This window comes from Gossypium hirsutum, chromosome D07 (genome assembly GCF_007990345.1).
Source record: "Gossypium hirsutum isolate 1008001.06 chromosome D07, Gossypium_hirsutum_v2.1, whole genome shotgun sequence".
Lineage (NCBI taxonomy): Eukaryota > Viridiplantae > Streptophyta > Magnoliopsida > Malvales > Malvaceae > Gossypium > Gossypium hirsutum.
The window spans coordinates 13,819,302-13,828,076 of NC_053443.1; positions in this window are offsets into that span (position 1 = coordinate 13,819,302).

Below are 8,775 nucleotides of genomic sequence, written 5' to 3' on the forward strand. Positions count from 1 at the left end.
TGCCTAGTGATTAGGATGTCATGATCAGAATGAGCCAAATGTTCCTAACTAGGTATGTATGAATGATGTTTGCATGAATGCAGAATGTCACTTTTTTGACAACGATCTTTCTTTATCGCTTAAGTTATCATTGTTCGAAGTTTATTAAGGCTTTATGACTAACGTGCTACAACGCCTTCTTGCTTGACTAGCTTTTCTGAAGAAACATTTAGCCAAGTTGCCCCCCACTGTGAACCTCCAAGTTTAATCCACTGGGGCCCAAAATTTGTACCATCATTCTTCTGCTGTAATCCAAGGGTAGAAATATGTGGCTTTTCCTCAATCCTTTCCTATCACAATTCAATGATACAGGATGTGAAACTCTTTGGTCATTTACACCATTCCCAGTGTGTCATACCAAATTCCTATGCACATATGGAGGATTTTCTTCTTTAAGGAAACCCCTGCTTATTACTTGGTGATTATTGCTTGCTTGTTCATTGAAGCCCTATCACCGACACGACATCTTGTCACTTTGTTCAATCAATGTTTTGACAATAAAATCCAAAGAGAAAGTCTTAATTTAGACTCTTCCTTTTCAGATTTCCAACCTTTAAACCTGGTACGTTCTAAACAATAGTCCTATTTCAGGCTCCTATATTATTTAAAAAATTCTAAAGTAATATGCAAAACTTCCATTGTGAAAGTTTTATTAGTCCATTAATCATTATTCCAATGCAACATGCTTGCAAAAAGGTCATAACAATGGATAAAAATAACATTGGTTCTGAGCATAGTTCGAAAGGAATAAATTACCAAAAATAGTAAAGAATGATAACAAAAAAATTGATTGGGAATATGTATCTTGGAAAAGAATAAAGTATTCCAAGAACAACAAATTCAATATAAATAGTATGAAAATTGGGTGCCCCAGATATCGCAGCTGGAACTTCTCTGTACAAACTTTCTGAAGACCATTCTGAGTTTGACATGTGTTTAGAAGATCTACAGTGTTTTATTGATGCCCTAAGATGTTGCTTACCCTTTCCTGTTGATTCAAGTATAAGAAGATCACCACATACCCCAATTCGGTCAAAATTCAAGTTGTTCTGATCACCTTGTGCCCCATTCTGATCCAAAATTTGAGTCGCCCTTTCTGGGTTTTCGACTCAAATTCCCTTTGGTCTTAAGGCGCCCTTTGCGGGTTTTCACCTTGGCCTCTCCATTTTACTTTTTATTTTTTTTCATTTTTCATTTTTTGGACTTAAAGTGCCCTTTGAGGGTTTTCACTTTGATATTTTTTTTTGAACTCAAAGCGCCCTTTGTGGGTTTTCACATTGATCCTTTCTCTTTTTTCAGGTGAAGTATTTCTTAACTGAATCTGAGTCTATAGGATTTGGCGGGTTTTCCATCCATCTTACTCAAAGTCAAAGCTCTTTTGGAAAATGTCTTCTCTACAACATAAGGTCTTTCCCAATTTGATGTCTAAAATCTTTTTGTTGAGAGAGGATCTTTTCCAATATTAGGTCACCTTCGTGGAATTCTCTAGGATGAACCTTGTTGTAATAGGCTTGCATCATTCGTTTCCAGTACATCTGACCGTGATGAATAACTCACAGCCTTTTTCCTTCGATCCAGTTTAACCTTATCCATTCTGCCTCATTTAGTTCTGACAACACTCGGAGAGAAGGGATCTCAACTTCAATGGAAAAACCGTGATAAGCCAAAGAAAAGCGTTGCCTTGGCAAGAAATTCTCACTGCATAGTTCATGACGTTAATCTTGAACATACTGTAAATTTCTGACATCGTGTTGTTGTGCAAATTTCAATGTCAGCACTTAACCCAGACATATCCTGGGATGATCATAGAAAGACATCTTTGAACAAGGTCTCGCTTCATTTCTTCGACTATCCATGTTCTGATTTTACTACTTTTTCCTCCTTTAAGGTCACAATCTCCCTTGTCTCCTCATGAGGTAAAATTTTCCTTCCTGCTCTACCATCCTCAACAAGTCTGGAGATAGGCCACAATCTATGTCATCTTTAAAGCCATGAGATCCTTCTAAATACATGTCTTGCTCGAAAAGAAATCCTAAGTCTGTAGCAGTGTCATTCATGACATTGATACCTAGGGACCTATTGTAGGTACCAAAGAATAAAAAATGTATGAATTTATAAATACTTATTTGTGTAGTATAATTATGAATGAATGAAAGAATGAAGGAATCAAAATAATTATTCAGATGAAATGAAAGAACATTTGCTCAAAAATGATCGCAAAGATGTATTTCATTAAAATAACAACGTTCAGACATGAGTCTATTTCATAAAGAAGTTTTTACTGCTTCTAGGCTAAAAGCAACAAGTGTGTTCTGAATATTACTCTACGTAAGCTCTAAATACTATAGCGAGTTCTTCTGCAGTCCAATTATTTAAAACACCTTCAAGTTGATAAGGGCGAATATCTAAGAAGGACCCTTTTCAGTTGTGTCTTCATGCATGGGATTCATGTGAACGTTTTCCAACATCTCTTCATACATTGTATTCACTCAATTATCAATCATGATTGGGTAGCGGGCTTTCTGCACTAGATGAGCCATCAAGCTTGACAATACCCATGTTGATGAGTCTTTCAACTTGCTTTTTGAAGGCAGTGTAATTCTCTATTGAGTGCCCCGTAATTCCCGCATGGTAGTCACATTGTACGTTTGCATCATACCATTTGGGGTATGGAGGTTGTAGAGGTTTCACATGAAAAGGGGAGACAACATATGCATCAAACAAATTTTGATACAGTTCCCTATATGATATTGGGATTGGCGTAAACTGGAACTTCTCAGTCTTCATGCCAGAATCTTGCCTTGATGAATTTTGTTGATTATCAGCCACCTTTCCTGGTTAACTCACAGTAACTGATTTAGAGTAATCTGTGTTGTTCACCTCATTTTCTCTTCTCCTTAGGGCTGACCTCTTATTACTCTCTTCCACCTCAATTTTTCCGGTTCTTATAGCATTCTCAATCATTTCACCATTCATAACTATGTCAGAAAAGCTTTTTGTTGCACTTCCTAACATATGCGTGATGAGCGAGGCCTTCAGTGTATTGATGAAGAGCATTGTCGTCTCTTTCTCCAAGAGGGGTGGCTGAACCTGGACTGCAACCTCCCTCCAACTCTATGCATATTGCCTAAAACTTTCGCTTGGCTTCTTTTCCATGTTTTGCAAATTGATTCTATCAGGAACCATATCTGTCACATGACTGTATTGCCTCATTAATGCTTGAGCTAGGTCCCTCACCATGAACCAATCTTGGTACGGCTCAATTGATTGTACCATTTGGACGCTGCCCTAACCAAACTGTCATGGAAGCAGTGTATTAACAACTGATCGTTGTTAATGTAGCCAGTCATCCTTCTACAGAACATGGTGATATAGGCTTCGGGGCAGCTAGTTCCATTATATTTTTCAATTCAAGCATTTTGAATTTGGGAGGAAGTACTAAGTCTGGGACTACGCTTAGATCCTTGGCGTCAATTCCCTGATTACTATCAGCGCTTTCCAAGGCTTTGAATTTTTCCTCCAACCATTTATACCTATCTTCCCACTGTTTTGGCAATTCCGCGTTCGCCTTTCCTTCTTCAGCTATTTCATCAAAATCGGGAATAATAGGATTAATTGGGTTTTCTCCCGGGCTTAAACTTGATCCTCCCTCGAAAATTATGGGGATTGTGACACCTGTTTGCAATTGTTGCAACATAATTGTGACAGACGGTCTTCTTGGGTATATTTCAGCTTGGGTTTGTACATTTGGTGGAGTAAAATCCGGAGAACACAATGGATCCTCATTACCTTCTATAGGATTGGCCATAGGGCCATTTCCCTTATCTACTCTTCCCGTCAGTAGATGGGTCAATTCAGCCATCGCATCGTTTTGAGCCTTGATCAGTTTTTCTATCATGTCTTCTTGGATTTTATCTAGCCGCTCTTGCATTTGTACTTGTAACCATTCTTGCATATCCTTTTGCATTTGCTCCAATTTCTCTAATCTTTGGCCCATTTTCTTAGTTTTCTGACGAGTATCGTATTGATGCTTAATTGGTGAGTTCTTGTCGGTTTCCAGATTAGCTGTAATAAATTTACTCAATTAGACTCTTTCAATGAATTTTAATGCATATGATGTTATGTAATGCAGATGCATGAAATGAATGCCTAAAGAGACGTTGATTCTGATTCAATTACATTTAAAAAACTTTACTAGAAGGTAAATTTCTTTACATAAAGTGGATATATGTACGACCTTGCCCTCATATTCTAAGAGACAACATCGATCCCTTCCTTCATCCATACGTTAAATCTCGCTAGTTTCCAACAGATGCCACTGCTAGCTCCTTTTTCTTGATTCTGGTCACGATCCATTATCTGCCCATCCTCATAATAATCGTCAGCTTCTTTAAGAGAATTGGAACGTCGAAGGCTCTTAGATAATCATGTTGAATCCTCGGGCCGCAAAGTAAAGTCACGAACTCTTCCATCACCTTTCTTGTGTTTCTCGGAATATATTCAGGCAGTTGCATTATTTCCCACCTTATCAAGAAATTTGTATTCCATGATAAGCTTTCTAATTTAGTAATCGGACTTGAATCAATATCTCTTTCCTAAGATGCAAATGCAATGCAATCATAATCAAAACACAACAAAACGGGTTAGTACAAAATAAAAGCAAACAAAAAGAATACCTAATTGGATAAGTACCAGGGGTTTGGAGTGGCTCTACCTAGAATGGGTTCCTAGGTCTTCTATATGTGGTTTGGCTCTAAAGTCAAGGTACCCGAACCAACAGATTCCTCAGTCTTCACCCGTTATAGGCTCATATAGATCGAGTTCGTTCAGGGGATTACATTTCCCTATGGCTGCACGGAGATGAATATATCACGAAGACATAGGTACGGATGTATCCCGGAAGTAATTCACTATCCTGCACGAAGGTGAAAACCTCACAAATGAGTAGCTTCTCACTCCCACTTAAGAGGGCAAGACTAAATAGCCTTTATGCAATATGATGCCAAAATATAGAGCTCAATTTACAGTAATCATACAAACAAAGAGAGGATCATAATTTTTGAAATCAAATTTTCAATTTTCGACAATAAGACAAAAACAATCAATTTTGAGGCTTGACTCTCTAAATGTCCCCAGCGGAGTCGCCAAGCTGTCGAAACCATTGTTTGAAAACAAAAATTTTAGTTGTCGACTTAAAAGACGAAAATTAGAGTCGTCATCGATCTTTTAAAGAGGTGTGATCAGATCACCTTGAAAACGATTTTAGGTCTACAAATTTTGAGAAAATAGGTTCGGGAGTCGGTTACATATGATGAAGGGTTAGCACCCTCGTAACGCCCAAAATTGGTACCGAATTGATTGTTTAATGTCGTAGTGTCGAGAGTTTGAAAAGATTTTAAAATACGATACTTCCTTTTTTATTAATGTTAATTTTATAAAAGATGTCTTGATAAATCAAAACGGATGCTAAAGACCTACTTATCTCAAAGTAATAAAATGTCACACCCAATACGTTAGGACACGACATTTTTAGTCCTCGAGAATAAGCTTGTCTTTTGATTTTCAAAACTCGTGCGGCGAAGTTTAAAAAGGATATTCAATTGCTTTAAGTCAGATGAAAAATCGAAGCCAAATACATTAGGGCACAATTTCTCAAAATTCCGAGCATTGAATATTGCCCTCATTATTTTTTGGAAAATTCTCGTCTCGAGAAATCAACATGCCACATCCAATACATTAGGACACAACGTATCAAATTCCCGAGAGGGAGCTTTTTATTTAAGCTTTTTATTTATATGAAGAACAATTAAAAAAAAGCACAACAAAATATAAAGGAGAATTCTATAAATAAAATGAAATATGTTAAAAATATGTACAAATAATAAAATAATAATACATCATAACTTTTAAGTAATAATACATAATAATTTTAGAATGATAATACACGATAACTTCAAAAATATGAATACATAATACATGATGAAATATAAAAAAAATAATGCATAATATGTTTAAAATAATAATATGTAGTAAACTTAAAATATAGTACATAATAATATTATACGATAAATCTTATGTATAATAACTTTAAAGTGATATGAAGTATAAATATTAAAAATAATATTAGATTTAAAATTTCCTATATTTAAATAATAATGGAATAACGAATATTTAAAAAAGAAAATATAAAACAACTTAATAAGGGTCGAATTTTAACTTAAAGCAGAATTAAAGGTAACAAATGGAAATAAATCAAAATGCGGGGGCTGGAACGAGATACGTGAATAACAGGGGGACCATAAGATAAATATCCCCATCCTTCAAAACGCGGCACTTTGTTGCAGATCGAATCGAAACAAAAATGAAATAAAAGATTAAATTTAAAAAAGAAATGAAATAAAAAAGTACTGAATTGAAATATTGTTACAAGGTGGAGGGTCATGGTTGCAAATAACCCTCCACCTACCAAAACACGCGGGTCACGCTGCATTTGGATCGGGTCATCGGGTGTCGAACGATACGGCACCGTTTTGTAGCCATTGTAATGAGTCTCAAACGGTGTCGTTTCACGCTTTAAAAAACTTTAAAAAAATAAATAAATAAAACCTAAAACAACTTAAAATCAGATTTATCACCCCAACAAAAAAAAAAACCCTAGGTACCAACCCTTGAAGGCTGCACCATTCTCGCACCTTCGACCTCCCCCAAGACTCCGATTGTACCGGAGATGGTCAGAGATCCGACGGCCAGGTAAGCTCCTATCCTTTAACTCCTCTCTTCTTTTATTTTGCCCCCGAATAATGAAATAAAAAAAATCCAAAGAAGAAAAAAAAAGAAGAAAAATCTGCAATCACCTTTCGAGTTTTTTGTTTTGATTTCTTTGAATAATTTTTTTTTGTATTCAATGTCTCTGTGTAACCCCTTACAAATTTCATATTTGGCTTTATATAGCCCAAAAAGAAAATACAAAAATCCCTATTTTTCTGTTTTTCCTTCTCTTTTTCTCTCTTGTTACAAATTTTAATTCGCTGTAAATTTGTTGCTCCTTTGTTGTTTTTTGTTTTGTCCTTTTGGTTGCTTGTTGTTTGTTGTTTGCTGCAGGTACGGCCTGGAGGAGCGTGGCGTGGAGGCGTGCGTGTGGCGAGGAGAGCCAAAGAGGCACTGGAGCGGCGGCTGAGATATTCTGGAAACCCTAGGGGTTTCTGAAAATTGTTTTCCGTTTTGGGTTTCAATGTAATTAGGCTGAGGTATTTGGGCCATTGTAATTGGGTTTAGTTTTTGTTGTAATTGGGCAGTGTAAATGGACTAATGGATTTTTAATATTTTTTTATTGGGCCGGGCAAATTGGGTATTACAAAATTAATTCATATTGAGAAACGAAATAACACAGATATAGACTAAATACCCATGTTGGTCACTTGTCATCGTTCGCTCTTAGATGGATATTGCATGTAGTAGTTCGAAGCAACGTGTCTTCGGCAATATCTATGGTGCGTGCGCTGCCATAAGCTTCCCTATCGATCAAATGCAGCTAGTATACTGGCGCCCCAATCTGAAATAACACAGATATCATGTTGGTGGCACACATGCCTCCTTAATCTAGAGAGAAAGAAATCCCAGTCACCAGACGACTCCCCCGGTGTTATTGCAAATGCAATTGGAAGAATTCTCCCACCGCCATCCTATGCCACTGCAAGCAATAGCCGATGAGTATACCTATCAAACATAAAGGTACCGTCAATTTGTACCAACGACTTGCAGTATGGAAATGCGTTTCGGCATTGCTTAAAGGTCCAAAACAGACGTTTAAACACTTGGCATCCACGTAGCAATCGGTCGTTGTATTACGCATGTTCCGTTTCAAGGTCTGTGATGGCACCTGAGACGTATCTCTCTAGCACCTGACACCACTGCCATATTTCATTATATGAGGCGTCCCACCCACTATGCATCTTCTCCAACGCCTTTTGCTTAGTTATCCAAGCCTTGCGGTAAGAGGGCGTGTACCCCATTTGGCTACGAATATTGGCAATTAACACATGCACTGAAGTCTTGAGATCTGCTTTAACCGTGGGCAGTATCAAGCTAGCTAACATAGCTAAATCCATCTTGGGATGATCTTGTGAAACACCTATAAACCGAGTACATTAAATAATGCAACATTGCATAATAAAAGTATAATTCAGAAACCGTCAATACTGTACCTGCAGCATATGTATGTGGACCCTTATACTTTTTAATCTCCCACAACCGTGTCCTTTTCCTTAATGAGGTGTAGATTTTCCATGAACATGTGCCGTCTTGGACCGCACACTTCGCCTCAAACTTATCAGATTTGGATTTAACGAGTGGTAGTTAACGCCATTTTTGATGCTATGTTGTTTCAAAGCACCAATAAAACTATCCTTGTTGGTAAACTAATTACCAACTTCAAATTCACCGGAATCTACCCTCGAACTTGTACGATCACGCAACCGGTATGGTAGATCTGGAAACTCTAACGCATCATCTGCAGACAGATCGACATTATGCATGTGGGATGGAGGTGAGTATGCTCTGAATCGTGGATTTTCTTCTTCATCTGAACTCCGTTCAGCATCTTCAAATTCTGTTGGAATAGGCTCCGGTTCAGAAAATAAGCCAACTTCTGCACCATCCGGCCCGGGCTCTCGAGGTGGATCCACATCGGAGTCATCTTCTAACCTATAATCATCTGTAGCATACGAGGTCCCCTCA